Below are 22885 nucleotides of genomic sequence, written 5' to 3'. Positions count from 1 at the left end.
TGAAACTCTAGGCATCCCATCCTCAACACCAACGAAGACAGGGCCCCAGGTGTGTGCTCCCTCACCATGCCCCTCACTGTGTGGCTCTGGTATACCATGGACCCTCCAGAACCTCTAAGTGATAAAATCTTAGTTTTCCAAAGTTCCCTGATGGTTGTTGCCATCCCTGAGGGATGTTTTACATTCATAATAAGACCCACAAGGGTCATAAGAGACTCTTAAATATGGAGAACAAACAGAGGATTACTGGAGGGGTTGTGGGAGGGGGGATGGGCTAAATGGGTAAGGGGCATTAAGGAATTTACTCCTGAAATCATTGTTGCACTAAATGCTAACTAACTAGGATGTAAATTAAAAAAATAAATAAATTAAATAAAAATTAAGAAGAAAAAAGCCCCACAAGGGCCAGTTCGGTCACAACACTGGCTCCCGCTGGGGAAGTGTCTGTGAGGGCTTCCCACAGGTATCTGGGGACCAGGTGCTGCCCCAGGCACTCCTAGAGGACAGAATCACTGTCTGTAGGTTGAGATCAACACAAAACAGGGACTCTATCTGAGTCCCACCCCCAGGGTCATTTTGTCAGTTGGCACCGTGAAGGTCTTTGAAACCACTGTCAACTGAAAAGGGTGAAGGTCTTTGAAACCACTGCCAACTGAAAAGGTTTCTCTTGCAGGAACTCAAATGCTAAAGGAAATGCGAATGTTAATGTACCTGCTCTATTAGCATACATCCTATAATTATGTTACTTGAATTTCATGATGGCCAAATAGCTGATTAGTGTTCTTGGAGGTCATCGCACTGGGGTGACTACTTTGGAGCTTTGGGAATGAGACATTTGCCATCTCAGGAGAAAGATTTCAGTGGGAAAAGAACCATTGTTTCCCTGTGTGTTCTTCTCTCTTTCTCTCTCTCCCCATCCCTGTTACCCCAGAAGCCTCTCCCATGGTATCCACTCTGAGAGACTGGTTCCTAGGTCCCTAAGGAAGTCACTTATTTCTTTTGGTTGTCAGTTTCTCAAAAAAGTGGGGGTAATAACTGCCATTTCCCCTCAATATTTGTTAAGGGAAAGTTCTGGGGGCAGGTGTATGCCCCGGTGGGGGCATATGCACACGTGGGCCTTAGAGGAATCTCACTGGGTACCAGACACACATTCTTCAATGACCTCACAATGGTACAAGATGGGACACTGGGTTTAATCCAGCATCACTGGTGGGAACCAAGTTCAGTAACTTGGGTCAGATTACACAGTTAGTAGGTGCCGGAGACAGAATTTAAACCCAGGGACCTGCCTCCTGAGTCCACGCTCCTAACTACCACGTCACATGGCATCTCAGGAAGAGAGGTCTCTTCATGTAAGGAACTTCCTGCCCTTTATATAAGGAACATTTACTCCTCTAACCTGTGCCAGGTCTCAAATCCCCTTCTATGGAGACCTCCTGTAAAACAGGGGTTCTTAAACTGCAGTGTCTGAACCTCTCACCCCCCCGCCCCCAGATAGTACTCAGAACAACTCAGCAATTTGTTTATCTGGATGAGAACAAATCGCATCTTTGTTTTCACTAGTCTCTGAATGAAATTCAGCATTTCCTTCCACTAAGAATACAGGCAATAAGCCACAGCAGCACTGGCAAGACCTGGGAATATGGCCCTGGTGGAAATCACAGACTTTTCATATCACATCACCCGCATTGCAGAGACCACATACACGTTTGTGACTGCTTCAAAATAGTTATCAGACCTGATGCTAGATCCTGTATTTAAAATATTAACAAAGAATCACTCAATTTCTAAATTGCTGTGTCCTTTAAAGTGTACCAGTATCATCTGGGAAACGCATACAAAATGAGGTTCCCCCAGTCCCACATCCAGAAGATCCTCTTAGCAGACCCCTGGGTTGGGGCTCAAGGACCTGCATTTCTAATCAGCACCTGAAACAGGTGGTCCAGGTGTCCCCTGGTCTGTTTCTATGGGCCCCTAGTTGGACGCCTTGAGAGTGAGTCCAGAATAGTGTCCAGAATAGTCTAGAATAGTGAGGAGGCTTGGTGCCTCTGTCAGGGTTTGAGCAGCAAACAGAAGGCCACTCAAAAGGGTTTAACCAGAGAGAACTCTTTTTTTAACTGCAGAGAGTCTGATGAAGGGCTTCCCTGTAGTAGTACAGGCAGGGCAAGGGAACCAACAGAGAACGTAATGCACCCAGAGCCTAGCAACTCGAGAAGCTGTTCCCTCGTGGTGGCCTGAAGGTACAAGAGGAGGGGACTGAGTTGCTGCAGCCTCATGAGTGGGGATGAGGCTCCTCACAGGGTGGAGGAAAGCAGCACTAGCCAGAGCCTGGAAAGCCAGGAGGGAGCAGGGAGGAAATGCCCAGACCTCTCTCCTGTCCCTCCCCAAAGGCATGGAATCTGGGAGATAAGGTCCTTAGAGGCTGGTCTTCTGGAGTTCAGAGTGGGGTAGAGAGAAGTACACAAAGAAAATGGGGGTGCAGACAGAGAGTGATCACCCAGGAAAAATGGGGAGGGATGGAAAGGAGAAAGGGGAGCAACAAAGGGAGAGGGCAGCCAGAGGAGAAGAAGGAAGTGAAAAGGGGACAAAAACAGGTTCTCTTAAAGCCAACTGCACTTCATCCATGAAGACATCAGCCCTTTGTTAATCCCTTCCCCTGCTGGGGATTTAGGAAGGCTCACAATAAAAACATATACGATAAAATAATGGTACACACAAATAAGTAAAAGGCATCAGGACATAAGACAAATAAAAATGCAAGTAGGAAGTCATGATCAGGAAGAAAGAGAACACATATACAGTGCCATGAACTTTGTACCCCCCAGAGACACCCAGAATTGTAGGAGGACTGGAGGTCAGGCACATTCTAGCTGGCTAGGTCTGAACTCCCACGGGGGCTCCCTGACACACCCTTTTCTGGGGTCATAGGCTGAACTGTTCCCTCGGGCTTGGGGACCACTCCCATCTCTAAGTAAGCCTTTTTTTTCTTAACTAAGACAGAAGAGAGCAAACCTGATTGGGGGAGCAGAAGGGCCAAGTTCTCTGAAAGGGGATGGATCATTCTTTCTCCTTCTCTATCTCTATAGATGTATAATACATATTACGTATATTTGATATTTAAAAATTTAATTTTAACTTTTTTATTGTGGTAAAATATACACAACACAATGTTTACCATTTTAACCATTTTCAAAGTGTATAGTTTAAAGCCATTAAGAATACATACACTCATGGGGTGCCTGGGTGGCTTAGTCGGTTGGCTCAGGTCATGATCTCATGGTTTGTGGGTTCGAGCCCCATGTCAGGCTCTGTGCTGACAGTGTAGAGCCTACCTGTATTCTCTCTCTCTCTCTCTCTCTCGATAAATAAACTTAAAAAAAGAATATTCACATTCAAATTCAGATTGTTGTACAACCATTACCACCATCCATTCAAGAACCTTTTTGTCTTCCCAAACTGAACTCTACCCGTTAAACAGTAACTCTTCATTTCCCACCCCCACCCCCACCCCCACCCCCACCCCCACCCCCACCCCCAGGTCCTGGAAACCACCATTCTATTTTCTGTCTCTATCAATTTGACTACCGTAGGTACCTCATCTAAGTGGACTAAGTATTTGTCCTTTTGTGACTGGCCTATTTCATTCAGCATAATGTACTCAAGGTTCATCCATGTTGTAGCAGGTGTCAGAATTTCTTTCCTTAAGGGGTGCCTGGGTGGCTCAGTTGGTTGAGTGTCCAACTTTGGCTCAGATCATGATCTCATGGCTTATGAGTTGGAGACCCGCGTTGGGCTCTGCACTGACAGCTCAGAGCCTGAAGCCTGCTTCAGATTCTGTGTCTCCTCTCTCTCTGCCCCTCCCCTGCTTGTGTGCTCCCTCTCTCTCTCTCTCTAAAATAAATAAATATTAAAAAAAGAATTTCTTTCCTTAAAAGCTGAAGAATATTCCATTGTGTACATATGTATGTATGTATGTATATCTATCATATTTTGTTTATCCATCAGTGGACATTTACGTTACTTCTACCTTTTGGCTATTGTGAGTGATGCTGCTACGAACACAGGTGTATAATAGTCTATTCAAGCCACAGCTTTCAGGTTTTTTTGGGTAAATACCCAGTAACGCAACTGCTGGATCATATGGTAATTCTCTGTTTAACTTTTTGAGGAACCTCCATATTGTTTTCCACAGCAGCTACACCATTTTACATTCCCACCAACACTGCACAAGGGATCCCATTTCTTTATATCCTCACCAGCACTTGTTATTTTCTGGGGTATTTTTTGTTTGTTCTATTTTGTTTTTTGACAGCAGCCATCTGAATGTGTGTGAGGTGGTATGCACAAGACACAGTTTTGGGTTTTGTTCGTATGTTCATTTCTGGCGAAAAAGTAAATAAAATCTCCCTGGAGCCCTGCAGTCAGGACAGGAGGCAAGTGTGAACAGAAGATGACAAATGTTTCCTTATTCCCTTGCAACCCTTTCCCCCAGCACACACACAAACTCCATAAAGCCCATTAGTTCTTTCCAAAGAAAGAGCCTCATTTGCACAATCATGAAGGATAATTTCCCTACGTCTATATGGACTTCCTTTCCAAATACTTCCTTTTCAAAGTCTTACCCAGAAGTCTTTGTTTAGCTTAGACAAGAACAGGCATGAAGTCAGGGCTGAGGGAAATGGCAGTGAAGGAAGGGGAAGATGCAGTGAGTGATGATGAGTTTGAGCATCTTGGTGTTGTCAGAGGCTGCTGCCTGGCACCATGGCCTCAACTGCCCACAGGGGTCCACAAGATGTAGGAATAAGTAGATGAGGTAGGGTCTGTGGCTTGCTGGACAGTGGAGTTCTATCTCAGGTGGACAGCCTGTGCTCTGCCTTGGCTAATGCTCCTTGAGGATATGTGCTCAGTGTGGCCAGAGATTTCGATTTTCTAAGAGTGAAACTACGAATCTGGACTTTAGGTAAAAATCTCCTGGTTTTGAGTAATGGAAACTAATGTAGTCACTCTGGCCTCACTGCCTACTCTCTCCCTTGCTGATTCTGCTCCAGGCATACTGGCCTCCTAGCTCTTGCATAAACCTAGGCGGCTCTGAGTCAAGGCCCTTGCATTGGCTGGCCATTCTCTCCTCAGACATTCATGTGACTCCTTCCCTCACTTCCTTCATTCTTTGCTCAGATATCACCCTCTTGGAACCCACCTTAACCCTACAACATGCCTCTCCAGCACCTCCCATCTTCACCCTCCAAACTCTGTTCCACTATTTCTTTTTCCATTGTATGGATTATCTTCTAGCATGCCAAACAATTTACTTATTATGTTTATTTTACTGCCTGCCTCCTTCCTTAGAATATAGGCTCCATGAAGATAGGGGTCTCTGCCTGTCTCATCCTCTGATGTATTCTAAGTGCCTAGAATAGGGCTGGCACATAGTACATGCTCAATTAGGTACTGAATGAATGAATGATTGAATTCAACAATTGTAAAGCACTGAGCTGACCAAATTCAACTGTCAATAGTGAGAATGGTGATCTCAGGTCAGGTCCAACTGTCCATTTCTTTGATCAGGAAAATAATGCCCTGGGCAGTTAAATAACTTTTCTGCAGTTGCCCCGCCATGATGGTCTGGCTTGTTCTGAAACTCCTGGCACTGGCCCAGTGGTCCAGGGTTCTTCCCACAGCATCATGCTCAAACTCAAGGTTCCCATCAGGGCTCAGATGAGGATGTATGACTCTTGTCCCTTAGGTCTTTCCTCATGTGGAAATCTAAGATAATAGGCACCATCTTTCCACCTTCTTTCCAGTTTCTTCCAGTAGACAGAAACTAACTACCTGGTGGCTGAATGAACCCATATGTGAACTTTAAGAGCCCCACACCAAGGTGCCCCCCCATACCTCCAGCCGAGAGTCTGTGCTGATGACAATACCAACAACATCCAGATGGCGCACCAGGGCAGAGGTTTGGGACAGTTTTGTTCACTTTTGTAGCCCCTCTCTTACATCAGTGCCTGACACTCTTTCTGAGATATTTCTTGGAGGAATGCATCAATGAAAGAATGAGCTCTTTCTATGGGCCGACCCTAGGCTCAGAGTGTAAAATGCATTAGCTCATTTCACCCTCCCAATAACCCACATACAGAAGTTGGCCCTATAGTATTTCTATTTTATAGAAGAGGAAACTGGGGTCTGGAGGGAATAAGAAACACATCTTGTTAGCAGAGACAGTAATCACTCAAATCTATTGCTGTGTGACATCAGAGCTCCTAATCTTCATCACATGGCCTCCACTCCCAGTGGACTCCAGGAAGTAAGGATGGAAAATTCCCCACCTGCCTGGTAGCCATTCTATCCATTTAAACATGAAACTTAGTATTAAAGAGCAATCTTCCCCTAGGTAGTATCAACCAGTCCAAAGGAAAGGGTTCCTGGATATTGGCTGTGTTCACCAAAAGAAGACCCTCAGGGGAGAATTCATATACAATGGGAGACTGATAAGGTAGTAGAGGATCCATGGACAAGGAAGGAGAAGAAACCAAGGGAAGGTGTGATGCCAGATGACACCTACTCTCAGCCTCACCCTGCACAGAACTCTGGAATAGAGGCTGCCCCACAGACTTGGTCTTGCCTTAAAACAAAGGATCTGGGCATCCATACTACTGTACCAACCAGTCATTGTGGCTATTTGCCACCCCAGAGAATGCAACTTATCAGGCACTTGCTACTCAGCGCACCCTGGTGAAGTAGGCCTAGCAGCCCAAGATCTTAAAAAATCACAGGGGTGAACCATGAGAAGCTCATGTGTGATCCATGAGACCCAAAGGCCACAAACTTATAAAGAGGACTAAGGTTGATCTGATGGGAGTACCACCACGTCTGCTAAATGTGTGAGCAAAGTATTTGGTATTAAAGCTAAACACAGAGCTATTCACTAGATTGTATCAGAGCTTAGAGCAAGGACACCTAACCTACATTTTAGACAGTGAGGAGAAGGTTATGGGAAGACTCTCTGGAGTTCACGATTACATCATGTCCGAAAAGCCAAGCAAAGAAGTCAGGAAAGAAGTGGCTAGACAAGGGAACAGCATGAATAAAAGCATGGTGTCACAAATAAACACAGTTTGCTTTAAAAACGACAAATTATTCACTATTGCTGGAGTGTAGATTGTGGGTGAGAAAGCAGATGAAGAGGCTGTAGAAATGGGCAAAGGGCAGTTTGGGGAGGTTCTGGTACTCTGGGCTGATATTTGCATGCATAAATGCAGACTGTCTGCCTTAAACAGGAATCACTGTTGACTCCATTAGCTGAACACTATAATGATTAAAGTGGCTTTGATGATGGCGATGATAGTAATAACAGTGATTATGATGTGATCATGGCAGGGACAATAATAATTATGGTGATAATAGTGACTGTGATGATAATATTGATGGTCAGAGTGGTGGTGATGGTGGTGGTGATGGTGATGACGATATGGTGATGGTGTCTTGGAGAGGTAGTGATCTGATAATGTGATGATGATGACAGTGGTGGTACGGATAGTGACTGTGATACTGATGGTGATGGTAAGGACGATGATGGTGACAGTGGTGATGGTGGTGGTGGTAATGTTGATGACGGTGATGCTGCTGCTGCTGATGGTGGTGGTGGTGATGGTAATGATGATGAAGACGGTGATGATGATGTCAGTGATGGTGGTGGTGATGAATGATGATGATGGTGATAATGATGGTGATGGTGGTGGTGATGGTAATGATGATAATAAAGACAATGATGGTGGCGGTGATGAATGATGGTGATGGTGATAATGATGGTGATGGTGGTGGTGATGGTAATGATGATAATAAAGACAATGATGGTGGCGGTGATGAATGATGGTGATGGTGATAATGATGGTGATGGTGGTGGTGATGAATGATGGTGATGGTGATAATGATGGTGATGGTGGTGGTGATGGTAATGATGATAATAAAGACAATGATGGTGGTGGTGATGAATGATGGTGATGGTGATAATGATGGTGATGGTGGTGGTGATGGTAATGATGATAATAAAGACAATGATGGTGGTGGTGATGAATGATGGTGATGGTGATAATGATGGTGATGGTGGTGGTGATGGTAATGATGATAATAAAGACAATGATGGTGGTGGTGATGAATGATGGTGATGGTGATAATGATGGTGATGGTGGTGGTGATGGTAATGATGATAATAAAGACAATGATGGTGGCGGTGATGAATGATGGTGATGGTGATCGTCATGGTGGTGATAATGATTTGACCATGTGGTGATGATGATGACAGTTGTGGTGATGATAGTGACTGTGATATGATGATGACAGAGACAATGGTGATGATGACGGTAATGAAGAGACAGACAATGGTGATAATTATCACTGCTGACATTTATTGAAAATTGACCATGGGCCTAGAACTGCTTTAAAGCTTAATCTCTAAGCTACACCATGAAATGGAAACTATTGTCACCCCCACTTTTCAGACAAGAAAACTGAGACAGAGAGAATATAAGCCCAAGATCACAAAGCCAGTCCATGACTGAAAATGGACTTCAGCTGCATTTATTTGTAGGAGTCCAATCCTAGCTGGAACTCATGGCTGTAACTCCAATTGCTTTCAGCAGCAGGAGGAGTGGTCTGAAGGCTCAGAATGCCCACTGGCTTGAAGATTTCTCAAGATCTTTCTTTCTTCCTTATTTCCTCCCTTTCTTCCTTTCCCATTTCTCAGTGACACCCCCACCCCACCCCTCCCTACTAAACACTAGTGGTACACTCTGTGGGAGTTCTCCAATCTCATGCAGACGCTGGTTGACACCAGGCGTGTCTGCCGATCGTGGCCTCTTTCTCTTCAGGCTTGTTTGAGAAGATGAGGACAATGACTTCTCCCCTAGAGATGTACTGTAAATATTAGAGAATTCAACTTTTCTGGAGGACTTTGAAATTTCAAAAAATTTCCCAACTCTCTGCAAGATGGTGGAAATCTTCACTTCAAGGTTGGTGATAAACCTGCTCCTTGCCTCAAAGTTTTTGTAACCAGAGCCAAGCCTTTCTGAGGAAACCACAATAGGGTAGGGATTTTCATGCCAGAGTTAGAGCTGTTTTTTTGCACAACACTTTATTGCAAGACACCAGGCTAGTTAAAGTTATCAAGATATTTGCATTCTTGCCTTTCTGTCATTTTTTTGTTATTCTCTCCCCAGTCTTGGGAGCTGTTGGGCACCACAACTGCCAGATAACATCAAACAGTGGAATAGCAAGCCAATCATGGGCGAACAACCAGCACTTCCAAACACAAGATCATCCTGAGACACAGGCCATCCAAGCAGGCTCATAATCTGGCACCTCTTCAAACCCATGTTCTTTAAATATTTATTCAACATTTATTTAGTGGAGGAGGGAGAAGAAAACTAATCTTCTATTAATATATATATGTATATATATATATATATACATATACATATATATATGTACATACATATATATAGAAATTAAGCCCCTTACTAATCCATTTCCACTGGTGCAAGCATAGCCAATGTTCTGAAAAATATTCCCCCATTCTTCCATAATCGTTATCCTTTTTTGAGTTTCTTTTGTAAAAAGAACTACTCTGAAGTAGACAACTTCTTGATGGTGAATCAAAGTTTAATATTTAATATTTAGATAATGAAACACATTTTATTCAATGTTGGTAAATACTACGAACTGTCCAATTTTAAAATTTCAGCTGGTGGGACGGTATGAGCACTTACAAAGTACATGTAACAGAAAGAGAACAGCAGTGGCAAAAAGCAGGAAGATCCTTTTTATTTCCACTTTAGGTGGCTGTTTGCTACAGGTGGAGGGGTTCGATTCAATTGCCTTTAGTTGTGTTATGTGGAAGCCCAAGTTAAGTGGCGCCATCTTTCCCACTTATTATAGTGATGTTCTAGTGGTCTTGGTAGATCGGCACTCCAGAGAAGGTACTTAGATGGCCGGCCGCCTGGGCACCCAGTTGAAAGCCATGGCAATATTCCCAGGTGGGGACCACTTCCTTAACTGTATGTCTTTACTGTGTCCTATCACCAGAACTGCCCCAGTATCACAGGATGTGCTTCCAGGGTGGAAGGCAATTTCCCATGAGTGGTGAAGGGCTACATGGGGTCATCCAGCATCCACAGCCTTAGCCTGCTCATGACTGGTATAGAGAGCTAATGGTTGGATGTCTGTGGGTAGGGGGCCAGTCGGGAACTGTCTGTATAAATGAATAAAGCCAACAGGCTTGTGTGAGGCTTAAACTCTGACCTTCATTTTATTGCTTAAGATCTAGTATAGTTAACGAAGCCAGACCAAAGCTTCATATTACAGTATTTCCAGCTTCACACTTCAATGACAATCCATTAAAATTACCAGATGATTACAATGGACTTTTAATTAGGAGGTTCAAAATCTCTCTTGCCAGACAATTAGCTTAGCTGGGCACATGCACTCCTCCCCCACAGCTGACATAGGCTGCCTAGATGTTTGGGGGGATGGGGATTCCAGGGAATCCTGTGTACCTGGACAACATTACAAATGACTGCTATTCTTGGGATGTCCTTCTTGTATTCTCTCCACTTGGTGTGCCCTTATAAAGCAATCAGGGCTCAGGACAAATATGCTCTCAGACCATTCTACTAAAAATCCTCTGTGTTATTGGAGGACCAATGTCACTGATAATGAGAAGGTCTGACTCTTGCTGCAGTTTGTAGATGCTGACACAAACTTTATGAGCTGTGGCTTCTAGGCAGAGAGCTAAAATTTAATCATGTTTTCACTTAACCTCCCCCAAGGCTCAGAAAAAGCAAGAGGCAGAGTTACAACTAAGAATCCAGGAGATCATCTAAAGGCATGTGGATAGAGCACACTGAATCACAAGAGAGATGCATTCCCTGGAGGTTATAAAGAGACTGAAGAACACTGGTATCTGAGTTTCTGTAGGCTCTTCCGCAACTTACAAAACAGGAATGGGAGAAATTTGGCAGCCACTAACTTCTACTCTCCTCTAACGTAAGTAAATTGGTGGATGCTGTGATGAACCATGGTTAAAAAGCAGAATTGGATAGCCTGGGTCCATATCCGAGTTGTGTGACCTGAAGTGAGTATTTCAACCTTGTTTTCCTCATTTCCCCATTTGCAAAATGGGAAAAATAATGGTACCTATCCCATATGGTTGTTTTGAAAGTAGATAATTCACACGAAATTTTTAGCATCATGGCTGGAATGTTACAAGCATTCAGTAAATGCTGAATAATGTTATTGTTGCCAGAGGTCATTATTATTTCAATCAACTTGTTAGAAAAGTGGGCCCAACTGAACCGAAGTGGAATCAAGGAAACACCAGAAAAGATTAGCATGCTTCTTCCTCTCTTCAACTACATCTGTGGTGGCCACTTCTACGGAAACAGGCACACAGAAGTGGTTTGCTGCAAAGCCTGGTTTCCTTTTCTTCTCCTGTCTCATAAGAGCTGTTACCCATCGGAAGAAACCTAACCCAAGCTTCACATTCCAACAAACACATGATTTAGGATTCCCTGGCGGTCAAGGGGGACGGCCAACACCATGGTAAAATCCAACCCACCCCTGGATCCGATGTTAATTACAACTGAAAAGCAGATGGTGCCTCAATCTAGGCCCATCTGTTCCCCGTCTGTGGGAAGTTTCCCTGGCGGAGAAGACAGAGCCATAGCCAACTTCTTTTTGCCCCAAGAAAGACTGGACTTTTGCATTTAAGAAAACATCTTATTATTTGCCGTGATAAGATTTTCTCTGATCTATGTAGCCACAGAAATGTTAGGTCAGACATCCAACAAGTGAAGGTCAGTGGGACGACCTCAGGACCGTAGACAACTACTCAAACTCAAGATGCCACCAAAAGTGAGACAGTCTGGAGAAAATACTTGAATATGGCTTGTCCAGGGGTTTATAAGACAAGGCTTCCTGTCACATCCAGAATTCCAGTTATTAAGTGGCTTGGATGAGGAAATTATTTGATTGGATTCTATTACTCATACTTACATTACCCATGTTTTTAAGAACTGACAAAGAAGTGATTTTCCCTCTCCCTTTCTATTTTTTTAAAAAAATTTATTTATTTTGTGTGAGAGAGAGAGAGAGAGAGAGAGAGAAAGAGAGAGAGAGAAAGAGAGAGTAGAGGAGGGGCAGAGAGAGAGGAAGAGAGAGAGAATCCCAAGCAGGCTCTGAACCACCAGCACAGAGCCCCCATGTGGGGCTCAAACTGACAAATCGCGAGATCATGACCTGAGTCAAAATAGAGAGTCAGATGCTTAACCAGCCACCCTGGCACCCCTCCTCTCTCCCTTTCTAAACAGACTATATCCATTGAACAGAAGGACTGAACTTGTGGCTGCCACAAGGAATGTCAATGTCAATGTCACCATTCTGGTGTTGACTTTAAATGTACTGATACAAGCCAGTAAAGAAAGCATTACCTAAGTTCACACTGGACAGGAGATTGTGCCCTTGACTGCAGACCTAATGGCAGGTGCTGTTGAGTAGTGTTAATTCAGTGTTTAGGAAAAGCATGTGGTACATCGAGCAGATGCTATGGATTCCCCGTCTCACTTTTGACAATGAGCAACTTCAGGCACATTGGCAGCTTCCTACCCAGAGCAGCTCCCCACCTCACTTGTGGCTCCCTGCAAAGTCACCAGTGCTGGAGAACTTTCCTCAGCCTGTGAGCACATCAGCCTGAAAAGTGCCCAGGCTTTAACAACCCAGGGACCATCATCAAAAGAGAAACAGAAGGAGTCTGAGAATCAGCAACCAGCCTGCTCACCCCTGACTGGGACAATTCTGAGTCGGGGTCTGTACCATCCTCTGAGAGCCCTCACTGGGATTGAACCCCGGCTGTTCATAGTGGTAACTAGCTCTTGAATGCCCTTTTGTTGGTTCCCCTCCTCTCCCTGTCTTGCTTCCTCCAGTCCCTCACTTCTGTATCCTAAGCAGCACCTCAAATAAACTGCCTGTACCTGGTGGTATGCTGGAGCAGGGTTGTATCAGCTCACAGGGCCAATAATTAAATTTTCAGGAAATCTGAAGGCTGCCAATGTACTGGTAACTTAAAATTGGTCATGGCATAGGTATTTACACGATGGATATTGGCAAATGTTATAACTCAGGGCATTCCCCCACACCCTAAAGGAGCCACTTGTTAAATATGGAGCAGCACCCCACTGTCTCCACCCTAGATTTGTCTCAGGGTTTATTCTGGGGAGCACCCAGACTAAGAGTGTGAGTAGAAGGTGCCTCAATGAAGCCAACACATGAGCATGGTAGCAAAAGAATCAAATTTGCCATCAGGATTACAAGCATTCCTTCACTATCCAAAGGATTTATGATTCTTAGTGCACTAAATGAGTGGAAAAGAATTTATTTCTAAATTTACAGTTAAGAGAGTAGTACAAAAAACGAATGAAAAAAATGTTAGGAGCTATTGTTGCTTGAAACTCATTCCATGAGAAAATACAGGAGAAAATCTTTGTGAGGTTGGTTACACAAAGGTTTATCAAGTAAAATATAAAAAGAAAAACAAGACATAAAATATATTCATAAAATGGAGTGCATAAAAAACAAAACTCTGCTCGTCAAAAGGCACTTAAGATGACAAGGCAGGCCACAAACAGGGAGAAATAATTGCAAAATATACATCTGATAAAATGCTTGTATTCCACATACATAAAGAACACTCACAACTCTAAAACAAGAAATAAACAATTAAAATGGGCAAAATATTTGAGCAGACATTTCATCAAAGAAGATAAATAAAGGGGGAAGACATTCCTGACAAGATTATTAGTCATTCAGGAGATGGAAATAAAAACCACACTGAGATACTTCTGCACAATTACTAGAATGGTTGAAGCAAAAAAGACTGACAACATCCGGTGTTAGTGAAAATATGGAGCAACTGGAGCTCCCATACTTTGCTGGCAGGAATGTAAAAAGGTATAGCTACGTTGGAAGAAAGTTTGGCAACAAACCAGGGACCATCATCTTATAAAATCCAACAAGTACTTACATAAATTCCCACACATTTACCCCAAAGAAATGAAAACATCTTTAGACACTAACACTTTCATATAAATACTCATAGTAGCTTTATTCATAACACCCCAAACCAGAAACAGCCCAGACGTCTACCAACTGGTAAATGGACAGGCAAATGGTACACCTGTGCAATGGAGTTCTACTAGGCAATAAAAAAAGAATAAACTCCTCATACACGTAAAAGATACACACAACTACACATATGGATCTCAAATGCATTATGTTAAGTGATGATGGTTAATAACATCCGTAATAAGACGTATCAACATCATATCCTCCTTGTATGACATTATAAAATTTTTTTTCACATTTACTTATTTTTGAGAGACAGAGACAGAGTGTGAGCGGGGAAGGGGCAGAGAGAGAAAGAGACACAGAATCTGAAGCAGGCTCCAGTCTCCAAGCTGGCACAGAGCCTGATGTGGGGCTGAAGCTCATGAGTAGTGAGATCATGACCTGAGCGGAAGTCAGACACTTAACTGACTGAGCCACCCAGGTGTCCCTTGGTATGACATTATAAAGAGAATACAACATCAGTGTGGTCTTCTGCTGAATATATATACCTCAGTCAAATCATGAGAAAACAGAACACAACCCTAAATTGGCCTGGACTCTTCGAAACTGTGAAGGTCATGGGAAATAAAGATCAAGGATCTGTCATGGATTAGAGCTACTAAATACAACTAATAACATCTAGCTAGCTAATACAACTAATAACATCTTTATACCATGTGGGATCCTAGGTTAGAATGGAAAAACAGATCAGTGGGAAAACTGATGGGACAGATTAGTTAATAGCACTGTGCCAGGGGTGTCTGGGTGGCTCAGTTGGTTAAGTGTCTAACTCTTGGTTTCAGCTCAGGTCATGATCTCATGGTTCATGAGTTTGAGCCCCACATCAGGCTCTGCACTGACAACGCAGAGCCTTCTTAGAATTCTCCCTCTCGCCCTTTCTCTCTGCCCATCCCCTGCTCACACTCTCTCTCTAAAAATAAATAAATAAATAAACTTAACAAAATAGTACTGTGCCAAAGTTAATTTCTTGGTTTTGATCTCACTATGGTCATGTAAGATGTTAACATTAGGGGAAACTAGTTGAAGGGCACATGGGAAATCTCTGAACTCTTTTTGCAGTTTTTTTCCTATGGGCCTAAAATTATTTCAAAATAAAAAGATTTCTGACACGGTGATTTTTTTGCATGCAAATTATACCTCAATAAAGGTGATTTAAAAATAAGCAGGTCCAAATTTCTCAAACTGTGGCCTAGACAGTCTGATATTTCTTTGAGGGGCCTGAGATAGGGAAGTGGTTAGCATGGGGAGCTCCATCCCCATTTCTCTTCCCCATCCCCTACCTTAGGTCATGCTTCAACTCAGACAACTCCATTTTTTTTCTGTTACATACACATACATATATACATACACATACAAACATACATACACACATATTTATTCTGCTTATGACCTTTATTCAAAAAGGGGGATATTAGATCTGAGCTGAAATCAAGAGTCAGATGTTTAATTGACTGAGCCACCCAGGTGCCCTGGATTATATTTTCAAACATTCAATATAGGTGTGTCTTTTTTTTTTTAGAAGAAACCCATATTTAAGGAAAATAGAAGTGGGAAGGTGGTTTTAGAGATGTTGAGTTTGAGGTGGTAATGGACCCAGTGGTGAGCTAGTAAATGTTTACTATCTGACATTCTGGGGAAAAGGCCATCACAGGTAGCACTTGTCAATTTCCATGGGGTAACTATTACCACCATGGCCAATCTTAGGCTACTCAGAGAAGCCTGGAAGAGATCTTGGCTCTCATGAGCTAGGGCAAGCTGTCTCCATGCACTCCTGGATATGGCTGGGGAAGAGGGAAGGACCCATTATATTGATAAATGGGACAGAGGATCTCACAAGCATTCGGAGATGGAAGAGGCCTCTTTGCCTGTCTGATAAAATCCATAGATGAATTAAGATGTCACCATCACAGAAGAGCAAAGGAGACTGGGAAGAGAAGAGCCACAGTTTGCCCTCAGATCGTGTGAGCTCCAGACTTCCAGGTAACCCAGGAACCTGAGCCCCACATGGAAGAATAATGTGCCAGAGAAGAGTGCTGCTTGCACATGCTGGTCATTTCACTGGCAGCATGTGGCAGACGCCCAAGGGGTAGCCAGACCATGGAGACAGCCTTACTCCTTGGGTCACCAGGAATGAAGGAAAGATTTTTTTAATGGATTTTAAGAAGCGTAGGGAATATTCAACTCCCATAAGCCATCTGTAGATCTAATGACTGTCTTGTGTTTTCTAATTTTTGACTTCTTTCTTTATAACTTTGGGTTTTGAGGTAAGGATGTAGCACAGCCCCGTCCTTGCAGTAAAAAAGAAGATGCTACACAGAGGAAGAATTACATGAATCTAGTCACTTGGGAGTCTTGGGGAAAGGTGTCCCAACTTGGTGTCACAAACACCTGTTGTAGAAGGCGGTTACATATGCTTTCTTGAGCTGCCAAACTGAATTTGTCTTTTCTTTTCTTTTCTTTTCTTTTCTTTTCTTTTCTTTTCTTTTTTCTTTTCTTTTCTGTTCTTTTTCTTTTCTTTTCTTTAAACACACTGGCTACTACAGCAACATTTTTATACTCTGGCTAAAACAATGCCTCCTTCACAATGTGACATAATTATTTAGAGTTTGCCGGAAGAAAACCCACACTTATTAAGTGGCTTAACTCAATGGTGAAATTATTCGGCTGACTCTGAATTCTATACCAATTTGGGTGACAGAGGCGGGGGAGAGGACAATTTAATAAGACAAACCCATTATTAACACCATGACCAATTTTCCCACTAGAATGCTTTGCCAGTAAAGAAGTTTTATTGTGGATTTTCTTGATGCCTAAGGCACACAGTAAGGGTATGAGTAACAGGTAACTTTTGATGCCCACAGTGTATCTTGTTGTGTGTCTCTGGGACTGTCAGCATTTACTCAGCTTGGTTGCTGAAATTCTTATGGGGTATATGCCATATAGATGAGAGGGGTCCTTTACAATGCAGAGCAGTTTACAATCCCACCAGTCATTTACAGGGCAACTTTGGGGGCCTTCTATTCCCCATGACAGAATAAAGGAACTGGCTTGATGATATCCTTTCATGTACTAGTAATCTTCATTTTATAAATGAAAAACTGAGGCCTACTGAAGACAGACAGGATGTTCCCAGGGGGGTGGAGCAAATTTCCGGTGCCACTGCAGGAGAAGTGGGTCTCCTGAAATCTTTCCAGACACTGGCTTTTAGAATACTTTGTGGAGCAACCTGGCAAGTATCTACTATCCTAGGTTATCCATGTGTCTATTGATCTTTCCCATTATTGGAACAAACAGAAGAAGAACCATGGCCACTCTTGAACCATGAACCCAATAGATTGGAACTGGATGACAGAATTTTTCATCTATGAAGGATCGTTGGTCTCAGTTTCCTTCATTTAGGAAGTGTCAAATCATCATCAGGGGTCTCTGAAGTAATTCCCTTTTGCTCCCACCAAGCTTCACAGGAATCGTGCGACATTCACTGTTAGTTGATGTCCCTTTGATAGGTGGCTTATTTATTTTTTTTTTAATTTTTTTTCAACGTTTTTTATTTATTTTTGGGACAGAGAGAGACAGAGCATGAACGGGGGAGGGGCAGAGAGAGAGGGAGACACAGAATCGGAAACAGGCTCCAGGCTCCGAGCCACCAGCCCAGAGCCTGACGCGGGGCTCGAACTCACGGACCGCGAGATCGTGACCTGGCTGAAGTCGGACGCTCAACCGACTGCGCCACCCAGGCGCCCCAGATAGGTGGCTTATTTATAAGCAACAGGTACATGAGTTCTTCTCCTTGGGAACAGAACAATAAGCATAGGTTTTACAGTCTTTTTCAGGGATCTAAATTCTATTTGGGGGATGTTACTGATGTTGTTGGTGGCTGAGGCTGTGGCCAACTCCAGGATGGCTACCCCAAACTGCAAAGAATTAGAAAATCACACTTCTTTATTGAAGAGGAACAAAGGTATCTGCTTAATCCAGGCATATCTGAGAGCAGCTTTCAGCAAAACTGGACAGTGCACCTCTACATCCTCCCTGCTAACCCTCAGAACCCTCTGTTGCTATCCCAGCCTCCTTCCAAATCGGGAGGATGGCTTTGTCATCATCATCTGTGTGCAGGCCATTCTTACCTCCTTTTGGTTTCTCCACTGGAGTTTTTACTCCTTTTTCATTTGCCCAGTCCACTGCAAATGAGGGCATTCAGAAAGTCGAGATACACATTCAGAATTTGTTAATGTCTATTTGAGTTCCACCTTGCTGCCTCTGGAGCTCTTCGTGTGTTACTCTGGCTGAAGGAAAGGGCAGAATGCAACTACTATCTGAGGCCCTCCTGCTTCATGTAAGGTATCCCATTAGAGACTCTGCATGGTTTCCTGTTTAGGTTTAAAGATCACTCCCTCAAACAGACATTATTGGCAAGCACCATTTTACAGATAAGGAAACTGAGGCTCAATGAGATTATGTTCCTTGCCCAATGACCTACAGCCAGGACGTGACTTCTAAGTGATTTCTGCTCTCACGACATTTTCTCTCCTCCACCCTTCCTCTCCTCCCTAAATTTTGCTTGAAGCGTATCTAGAGTAGAGTTGTCCAAGAGAAATATAATGTGAGCTACATAAACAGTTTATTTACTTGTATTTTTCCCAGGATTTTCTAATGTCTATAAACAAACATTTTGAGAGACAGAGAGTGTGAGCAGAGAGGGGCAGAAAAAGGGAGAGAGAATCCCAATTAGGCTCCATGCTGCCAGCACAGAGCCGGATGTGGGGCTTGAACTCCCAAACCATGAGATCATGACCTGAGCCAAATCAAGAGTCAGATGCTTAACCGAGTGAGCCATCCAGGTGCCCCCATTTCTTCCAGGTTTTTTGAGATTATCCTTGCAATCTAAAATTTTCTGCTTTTGAAGTAAAATGTTCAGTTCAAAAAAAGTAAGAAGAAACAGGTGAAAAGAATGTTAGTATGTTGTATTTAACTGAATTTACCCTCATACAATTTCAGTATGTCATTTGAATACTGAACATATGTAATTTGAATATCAACATAAAAATACTAATGTGATATGTTACATTCTTCTTTTTTATCCCAAGTGCCTGCGAGCTGATGTGTGTTCTATACTTAACAGCACATCTCAGTTTGGACTCTCACTCCATGTGCTCTAGATCTAGACCCATATGGCTGGTGACTGCCATGCTGGACGGTGCACAGAGAATGCCCTATTTCCCATCTCTGGCTTATTTCTTCTTAAATTACACTACTGTTGGCCCCATTCCTCTTACTTTGCACTTGACATCTCAGATTCAATTCACTCTGTGTTTTCTGAATCACTTCCTTCCTTTCCTGCGCTCTGCCTACTAGCTACTGGTTGCCTTCTGCTATTCTCATGTTGTCCACCCACCTGCACAGTCTTCTACAAAGTCACCCAAACATGCACAGGCTTGTGTGGCTCCCTGAGTGCTCCCTCTTCTTTGTACCCGAGTATTTTATTATATTTCCAAGGTGTGCATCGCTAGAAGCCTTCTAAGGAAGACCTGTCCATTCCATGCATCCACTCATGCCTCAGTCTTAGAGGCTTCACAGCATCATTTACAGGACCTAAAGCTGCCATTTCACAGTCAGCATCACTGCTCATAAACAGCTTTATCAGCGTTAGTTTCACACACCCTATCAGTCATTCTGTTATTAAATATTTACTTAGTACCCACAATGTCAAAGACACATTCTGAGGGGCTGAGAGAGAAGTAAGGATTATTCCCATCTGGACTCCAGCCTCTTGAAGTTTACACAGCTGTGTTATAGAGTGGCTGTTCTACCCTTTGATGCGCAAGATTTCACATTTTCTGAGCTGAATGTCTCCCTGTCACCATGAAAGTCACCTAACTTTCTTGTGATGCCACGAGTTACCTTACAGGAACTGTAATTTATGTACCATCTTCCCATAGCTTTTAAGGTGCTCTTTCTGTACCACCCAGCACACACACAGGTGCATGCATGTGCACACAGGTGCACAATCAGGTATACAGGCTGCCTGTTTGCTTTAAATTGTGATTTGGCAGAATAACTCTATAGATATTAGAAGGAAGGAAGGGAGAAGGGAGGGAAGGGAAGGAAAAAGGAAGAAGGTTAGGTAGGTAGGTAAGGCAAGCTAGTATGGGACCTTTGCAAGCTTTGATATTGTACCCCTTGGCATTTGCCTACCGTACCTCACATGACAAATTCCTGCTTACTGGGATCTATGAACCTTGGCAGGAAGCAAGATGACAAGATGACACAGGTGTAGGCTGTCATCTAATCCTGTCCATTCTTTTTTTTTTTATTTTTAGAGAGAGAGAGTGCAAGCAGGGAAGGGGGACAGAGAGAAAATCAAGCAGACCCCATACTCAGCACAGAGACCAACACGGAGCTCTATCTCACAACTCTAGACAATGACCTGTGCTGAAATCAAGAGTTGGACACTCAACCAACTGAGCCATCCAGGTGCCCTAATTCTGTCTATTCTTGCTTGCAGAAGCTGACACAGGGGAGCTGGGGAGAGGGTCTCCACATTGGTGAGAACTATAGGCCAGGGAAAGTGAAGGCAGCTGAGAAAATCAAAACTGGGAGTTTCAAGAGGGGGCAGAAAGAAGAAAACCTGATATTTTGATGTGTTTAACCTCAAAGTAAAAAGTAAATGGCATCAGCTGAAATCAGATGTTTCATAATAAAATTATATTCACCCCTCGCTGTAGCCCACAGATCCAGCTGGGAAGCAGTGAAGGAATGGTTCCTGTCAAGGAAGGAAATGTCATCACTGGAGGGAAGTAGAAACACAGCCTTGATTTTCCTAAACTTCTAAGGAGACCGCCACGGTGAGGAGTAGCTATTCTCCAAAGACCTGGATGATTTGGTGTTGGAGTAAAGTCCAAGTCAGTGGAATGCCACTGTTGGTCTCTCCCCCGACTGGGAGGCAGGTGTGTAGATGGCAACACAACAGGGATGAGTTTTACTTTCCAGGCATGAAGAGGAGCTGGTCTGTGGATATTTGGGGACGTGGAAGAAAAGCTGTTCATGTCTGTCTTCTCCTCTACTGAAGGGAGAGGTTTAGAAGCACCAGATTACCCTTCTATTCCTGGCTGAAGCCTGAGAACACACTGCCCAACTGGTTTTTTCATGGAGAGAGGAATAGTCCCAGAATGCAGTAACAATGAGATATTTGACGAAAGAAAAAAAAAAAGTTTCCATTAAGGTAGATCTTGAAGGAAACAGACATTAGGTGAGAGGGAACTAAATTGAAAATCACTTCCAGGCAAATACAATAAACGAATATAAGCAAGCAAAGAAGTGAGCAACTTCTTGCACAGTCAGCAGAATCAACCTTTGGGTTTTTTGTTTTCATTTCATTTCATTTCATTTCATTTCATTTCATTTCATTTCATTTCAATTTTATATTTTGGCTTTGGGAGATTTTGATATAACCTGAGCCCCCGAGAATGGATCAAGCAGCTGAGGTCAGGTTGTCTGGTCCTCTAGGGAGTGAAGGGAAGGAGGAAAGAAGGAAATGAAGCCATCTCTAGGAATCGATTCTAGGGCTCATTAGGAGGTAAGCAGAGAGTGTGTCCCACAGGGTGGATGATGAGCAGAACAGCCTTGCACTGGAGTGCTTTGGTCCCCAGGAGTCAAAGGAGCAGGGCATTCCCTGGCTAACCATCACCTGTTCCTCCAATACAGGACAGTATGTGGTCTTTCAAGGGGGCTGGGAGGACACAGCACATGAGGAATAAACAAGACTCATGGCATGTCATAGCAACTCCACCAAGGAATTTATTGTTCTATGCCCATCATAAAGGCAATGGAGGGTCATATAGATGTGGGGTGGGGAAGCAGAATAATGCCACTTCTGTTTTAATTTTTGGAGATTTCATTATACACACAGACAATCGTTTCAACACCCTCTAGGTTTCTTGAAATCTTCTTATCCAAAGGTCTTGTTTTCCATCCCACCTCAGACACTCACCTCTAATAATCATACCACAGTAGATCCTGTCATTATTAATACCCACAGTCCCTGCCTCAATATCAAATTCATGCCTTCCACTCTGATCACTGCCTCCTGCCTTTCCAGTGTATTCCGTCTGACATCCCACATCCATCAATTCTTTTCTTCCAAGTACAGTCTCCATCTTGAAACCATGGCAACCAAGAAGAAGCTATGCCAAGCAGAAAGATGGAAGGGTCTTGGCACATTGTCTTGGCACTGCCAAGACACTGCACAAGCCCTTGAAATGACTCTTCTAAACTTTTTTCCCTTGAGAAAAATAGGCACCTGTGAGTCTAAGACACTCTTAGTTGGGTTTTCTATTCCCTGCAGCTGAACACAACGAATGATGCAGAGCCCATTTGGTCTTTGCCTTATGTAATCCTTGCCCCTCCCCACCCTTCTCATTTGCTCTCAGACCTACCTCATTGCCAACTTGGGTCGAATTTACTTACCATTCCTATCTTTATTCTAATTTTCTCTTAATTACTGCCTCTTCTTAACTTGTTCAATACAGTTCCTAAATTGGTCACAACTTTGAAGGCACTTCCTCTCTCAACCACACTTAGCAATCACCTCTCTATGCAGGTACAATAGAAGGCCAAGGACTAAATCTCTTTGTGTAAAGACAAAAGGAAAATAATATTAGCCAAGAACCTAATTTTATTCCGACATCATGCTGCTAGTCTTTGACTTAAG

At 43.2% G+C, this 22885-nt stretch overlaps 1 protein-coding gene and 1 long non-coding RNA gene across 5 annotated transcripts in view; one reads left to right on the top strand and one right to left on the bottom strand.

Annotated features, from left to right (window-relative positions):
• The window catches only part of SLC24A3 (solute carrier family 24 member 3), a 500862-nt gene that overhangs the window by 166188 nt on the left and 311789 nt on the right, over positions 1 to 22885 (bottom strand). The gene's annotated exons all lie outside the window — the stretch shown is intronic.
• On the top strand, positions 1042 to 11718 carry LOC122215862. The gene is made up of 3 exons (XR_006200583.1): positions 1042 to 1352; positions 8868 to 9008; positions 10824 to 11718. It is a non-coding gene; the product is annotated as an uncharacterized LOC122215862 (long non-coding RNA).

The sequence above is a fragment of the Panthera leo genome, chromosome A3, assembly GCF_018350215.1.
Source record: "Panthera leo isolate Ple1 chromosome A3, P.leo_Ple1_pat1.1, whole genome shotgun sequence".
NCBI lineage: Eukaryota > Metazoa > Chordata > Mammalia > Carnivora > Felidae > Panthera > Panthera leo.
This window is presented reverse-complemented; position numbering and strand designations above follow the sequence as displayed.